The sequence below is a fragment of the Hevea brasiliensis genome, chromosome 11, assembly GCF_030052815.1.
Source record: "Hevea brasiliensis isolate MT/VB/25A 57/8 chromosome 11, ASM3005281v1, whole genome shotgun sequence".
Taxonomy (NCBI): domain Eukaryota; kingdom Viridiplantae; phylum Streptophyta; class Magnoliopsida; order Malpighiales; family Euphorbiaceae; genus Hevea; species Hevea brasiliensis.
The window spans coordinates 5334785-5341069 of NC_079503.1; the positions used below are offsets into that span (position 1 = coordinate 5334785).

At 36.2% G+C, this 6285-nt stretch overlaps 1 non-coding gene across 1 annotated transcript; it reads right to left on the reverse strand.

Moving 5' to 3' along the window:
- Window positions 1-3339: 3339 nt before the first annotated feature.
- Window positions 3340-3446, reverse strand: LOC131170877 (small nucleolar RNA R71). The gene has a single exon (XR_009141642.1). It is a non-coding gene; the product is annotated as a small nucleolar RNA R71 (small nucleolar RNA).
- Between the last annotated feature and the right edge of the window lie 2839 nt (window positions 3447-6285).

Below are 6285 nucleotides of genomic sequence, written 5' to 3' on the forward strand. Positions count from 1 at the left end.
TACTCTTTTCTTATCTTCTCAGGGTATTACTCACCAAACTTTATGTGTTTACACCCCTCAACAAAATGGGGTTGCCAAACGAAAGAATCGTTGTCTAATTGAGACTGCCCACACTTTACTCATTCACCATAATGTTCCTCTTCATTTTTGGGGAGATGCTATTCTTACTGCTTGTTACTTAATTAACCGAATGCCTTCTTCTGTTTTGCAGAATCAGAGTCCTCATTCCATTTTGTTTCCCAACCAAGATGCCCATCAGTTGTCCCTGCATGTATTTGGTTGTATTTATTTTGTTCATGATCACACTCCTGGCAAAGACAAACTTTAGCCCAAATGAATAAAATGTGTCTTTTTGGGATATTCTAGATTTCAAAAAGGTTACAAATGCTGCAATCCACTTACAAATAAATACTTTGTGTTAGCCGATGTAACCTTCTTTGAAACATCTCTCTATTTTTGCTCTAACACCGCATCCAAGTTTTTTATTCCCACCGCTTTACCAGTTCCTACTCTTCGTCCACCACCAATCAGTCCACCTCCTCTACACGTTTATTCACGTTGTCCTTATCCTCCCACTAACACCATTGATGCTCCTTTGCTTGATACAGGTACAACACCGGCTCCTGGTGACTCTCGCCCTCCTTCATCTTCACCTATTCCAGTTTCGCCTTCAATAGATGATGCTACTCCTCCCATGCCATCCGAAAAGATATTCGTTCGTCTTGAAATGTCTCTTTCTTACTATGTTTTTGTCACCACTTTGTCTAATGAATCTGTATCTAAGACTGTTTGAGAAGTTTTAGAACATCCAGGATGGTGTAATGCAATGGTTAAAGAGATGACTGCTCTCCATAACAATGGCACTTAGGATTTGGTGCCACTACCAAAGGGCAAATCTACTGTTGGCTATCGATGGATTTATACAGTCAAGGTGGAGCTTAATGGCCAGATTGATAGACTTAAAGCTTGCCTTATTGCAAAGGGCTATACTCAGATCTTTAGCCTATTACAGTGATACCTTCTCTCCAGTGGCTAAGATTGCCTCGGTTCGCCTTCTTATTTCCTTAGCTGCCATCCATCATTGGCCACTTTATCAACTGGATATCAAAAATGCCTTTTTATATGGTAAGCTAGCTGAGGAAGTTTATATGGAGCAATGATACACTTGAATTATATAGATGTTTTTAAGCACATTTGTATACTATTTCATAGCATTTAGGCAAGTATTTTTATGCATAGCAGTTGAATTCATTAGTTTTTATAATTTCTATTGTCAAGTCCTTAATTCCATGTTTTCTGCATTATTTCAGGTGTTTGGGTGAGCCCCAGAGCATAAGAGTTCAAAGGAAAGTTTGGAGAAGTTAAGAGACAGAGAATTATTGCTGATACAAAGTACACGGGTCGTGTAAGCCAATCCCCAGACCCATGTAACTCTCTGCCAGAAGAAAACCAAAAGAATCAATGGAGAAACACAAGTATACCAGTCATGTAACCAGACCCGTGTAATCTACAGGGACCCGTGTAAGTCTTTGTAGGGGACAAGCTTGAAGCACCTTACGGAATAATAGTACATGGCTCGTGTGACCAGGCCTGTGTAGTTGGCGCAGACCCGTGTAACTTTCTATGCCAATGCAAGATCTCGCAATTCTCCTCCAGCAAGTTACATGGCCCTACATTATGGGACCCGTGTTGTGACACGCGGGCCATGTACTGTGCTGCAGACAGTTTTATAACTCGAATTCTCCTCCTGTTTTCTGATTCAAATGAGACTCCTAAAGCCTTTTGGACTCAAAATGACCTAACCCTAGAGCAACCAATATAAATAGAAAAGAAAATATCAGGAAAAGAGGAGGAGAGGGACTGTCATCGGGACTGCTGCTGAAGGCTGCTATTGTCAAGCTCTACATCAGTACTAAAAGAAGTTTTCCAGCTGAAGCTCCACAAGATCAAAGCTGCAAACTCTCTTTGGTTCCTCTGTTTCATCTCTCTAGACAAATTTTTATTATTTTATTCCTTCTGCATAATTTTCTTTTTACTATTTCTACCTTTTATCATGATGTTTGCTGAACTCACCATGAGTGAGTAGTTTTCTTATTCTGGATTTGGGAGAGTAGCTCTTATAATTATTATTATTATGGATGAACACTAAGTTTTATTTATTGGATTTGAGATTCGTTTCTTGATTTAATTTCTTGTGATCTTAATGCATGCTATGTGCTGGTACCCACTTAGCCATGATTATAGATGTTAATTGAAGGATTGAAAGGTGAAGATTAACATTAGAAAATCAAGATCTTGAACCTAGGAATTCTGACCTAGACATAGGCTGATACCTTTGTGGACTTCAAAATTGGTCAAAAATTCTAAAGGATTTTAATTAATTTAATCGCCACGAAAGTAAGGTTTGAGTTAATTAAAATACACCCTAGATGCCTTGAGAGAGGATTTATGATAACTTAGGACTGATTTCCATCAAGGAAAACGATTCTTCTATTCAGTAAATAAACTAGATAACATCCCTACTAACATTCAAGTGTGAAATCTTAATTCCAGAATTGTTTCAAATAAATCACTTCGTTTAAAGATTACCATTTTTAGTGTTTTAAGTTAACAAACTTCATTCCCTAAGTATTCGATAGCCTAAATAGTTAAAATTTTTGTGTAGATTGGTACTTGCTAAATAAAATTTCTCATGAGAATGATACTCTACTTATCACTTTATTACTTATTAGCGATCCGTGCACTTGCGGTGGTTGCAAAATAGCGAAATAAGTTTTTGGCGCCGTTGCCGGGGAGTTTTGGTTTTAGTAATATCAAACGATAGGTAATTTAGCTGATTTAGGCAATTATATTTATTATTTAATCTTATTTTACTAGTTGTATTTCTTTTTTTTTTCTCTTAGGTACCCGATCTGGTATATGATCAGAACGAAGCCAGAAGAAATCCCAACCATGGCCGATAATAATGACAGACCAAGACTCTTGAGAGATTACGGAACTCCATCTGTCCGAAGATTTCAGCCCAGTGTCACTAGACCCACAGTGGAAGCCAACAACTTTGAATTAAAACCAGCATGGCTCCAAATGATTCAACAAACCTAGTTTGCAGGTTCACCAATAGAAGACCCACACTATCACCTCCAGTGCTTTCTTGCCCTATGTGTTACATTCAAGATGAATGGACTATCTGATCAAGCAATAAGACTCAGAGCATTCCCATTCTCCCTCAGGGACAGAGCAAGGAAGTGGTTACTTTCTCAACCAGCTGGAACGTTCACCACTTGGGAGAACCTCTCTCAAGCTTTTCTAGCTAGGTATTTTCCACCTACAAAAACTGCAAAACTGAGGCTAGAGCTCAACACCTTCAGACAAAAGGAAGGAGAATCACTCTATGATGCATGGGAAAGATATAAAGACCTGCAGAGGGAATGTCCACACCATGGCATAGAAGATTGGCTATTAGTGCAGAATTTCTATAATGGATTACTACCTTCTACAAGGAGCACAATTGATTCAGCTGTAGAAGGTGATCTAATGGAGAAAATAGTGCCACAAGCACTTAAACTTCTAGAAAGGGTTGCATAACATAATTATGTGTCACACCCTACCCCTCTGTAAGGCATAACATGATCCCGTAGTATACCTAATGAATTACCAACTTCATCTACTGATAACCCATTAAATACACTACAAGGGATTTTAAAACTTTTCTTACTTCATTTTACAGTGGTGAGCACTATTTACAGGTGTTAAAAACTTTTTATGAACTGACTTGAAACAGTTAACACATTTGACTATTAGGAATTTCTGTAAAAATTTTGGCGGAGTGCCCTCTGTATTTTAAATAAAACAGTTCTTCAGAAAACCTGTAAAAAGCACTTCAAATATATTTCTCAATCTCAAACTCCAACATAATTCAACACAATATGTTTTTCAACTCAAATCCACAATAATTTTTCAAACACTGAGATAAAAGAAGGATAATACAATTTTTACAAGTCAAAATACTCATAATTTACTTTACAACTTCAATGTACAATTTTAATTTATAACTGCTCAAAACCAAGAACAATATATACATACAGTGAACATACATTACAGTACAAAATGCAAAATGTGGTATACTCAATATACCCGATGATCTCTTCTTTGAATGCACTAGCGACTTAATCACGCTCTGTCCGTCTGTCTACCTGCGACAGCGATGGAAAGCTATCGCTGAGACAATGTCTCAGTGGTGCACAACATTAACAAATACAACTTTAAATCAAATTTCATAAATCATATAAATGATGGATACATAAAACCATAGTTAAATTCAAGACAATGAGTGTCATAAGGAATTTAACACTATATCACATTAAATCTCAGTAATCAAAACATAGTTAAATTCAAAAGACAGTGAATGTCAATAAGAATTTAAACTCCAATTCACAATATCACAATAAATCTCAATAGTCAAAACATGGTTAAATTCAAAAGACAGTGAATGTCAATAAGAATTTAAACTCCAATTCACAATATCACAATAAATCTCAATAGTCAAAACACGGTTAAATTCAAAAGACAGTGAATGTCAATAAGAATTTAAACTCCATTTCACAAATTATCAAATCGCATATTAACACAATTTAGTCGAATAATTTAAGAATACAGTGTTGCCAATTCATTCACAACTTAAGCCATGACACAAAATTTCCGATCAATGCCGCGTTGTACACCACGACAAAGCAATCACAACCCCACTAATCGAAATCAATGAGGAAGGGAGCTAGCTATATAATGAGTACTCATCCGATCAACTCAACTGGTAAACCAGAGAGGGAGAAAAATAAACGATCACGACTCCATAAATGGAGAAGGAAAATAAACGATCGCAACCCCATAAATGGAGAAGGAATGATATGATACTGTCATGCTAAGTGTGAATAAAAAATCAATTCCAAACATCTTATTCAAATGATTCGTGAGGATCCAATAAATTTCCAAAGTCATAATTTCATTCACAAAATGGCAACACAATTCATAAGTAACTTCAATTTTCACAAATCACACTAAATAATTTTTTCCACAGTTTCAAACCATTTACAATGCTTTTCAAGCAATAAGTATCCATCAATATCATTCAAACAATTTTTCACAATTTCAAACTATTTACAATGCTTTTCAAGAAATAAGTATCCATTCAAACACCTTTCCATAATTGAAAACAATAATATTCAAATAGTCATAATTTATTTCAATTGAAAAATTTAAAAGAAATAACTGTTGTGCACAAACCTCTGATATCTGTCTCCTGGTCTTGACTCAGTGTTTCCTTCCCTTTCCCTGAGTCTTTGCTAACTGAGAAACACAATTTGAAGTGTTTTAATACTTAATTAAACTGTCTCTAATGATAATGCTTGATAATTAATTTACTGAATTCTATTATTTACTTAGTCAACCTAAAATGTCAACCCTCGATGCATTCTAGGTGAATTAGGTTTTAAGGTTACCAATATGTCACATTCGATAGTCTTTTAGGGTTGGTACATGTTACCAAATTCATTTCCATGTATCTTGCATTTTCTTGCAATTTGCTGGATTCCGGGATACTAGTTTGACCTAGTCGGACGACCTAGTTCCCTCAGTTTTTGGGTTTCGGTCAAAACTAAAAACTTGTAGATCTATGTCTTATGGAACGTGGGGCAAAATTTCAGGTCATTCTGAGTTATGTAGACCAAGTTATGGTCATTTTACTATTGCTGGCCAAAATGCATCAAAATTGATCACTTTAGGTCACTTTAGGTCATTTTAGGTTTGGCCAGTTTTTGGACTCGAATTTGTGCAAGCTGTTTGACTTACTTATGGCCATTTCTGGGCTTTGGTGTCTTCATAAGACTTGTAGATATGGGTCTTAACTATTCATGGTCACAATTTCAGGTCAATTGGACCTGTTTTGAGTGAGTTATAGCCTAAACACTAACTGCTGCCCAAATGATCAATTTTCAGGCCTCAATTGCACTTAATCCGGATTTGGTCATTTTTCAAGCTACCTTGCAAGCAGAATTTTGGCAAGCTTTCTTCATGAAAGTTGGCACATTTTGTGCCTAGTTTCACCTCCAATTGGTCTCATACCAATTGGAGCCACACACTTAAAGTTATAGGCCTAAAACACAAACTGCCTTATTGCATTTCTTTCATACACATCAAGGATCACTCCTAACACTTACCAAACTCAACATTCAAGCCCATTCTGGTTATACCATAACCTAAACATAATTCACAACATATTATAGGTCATTT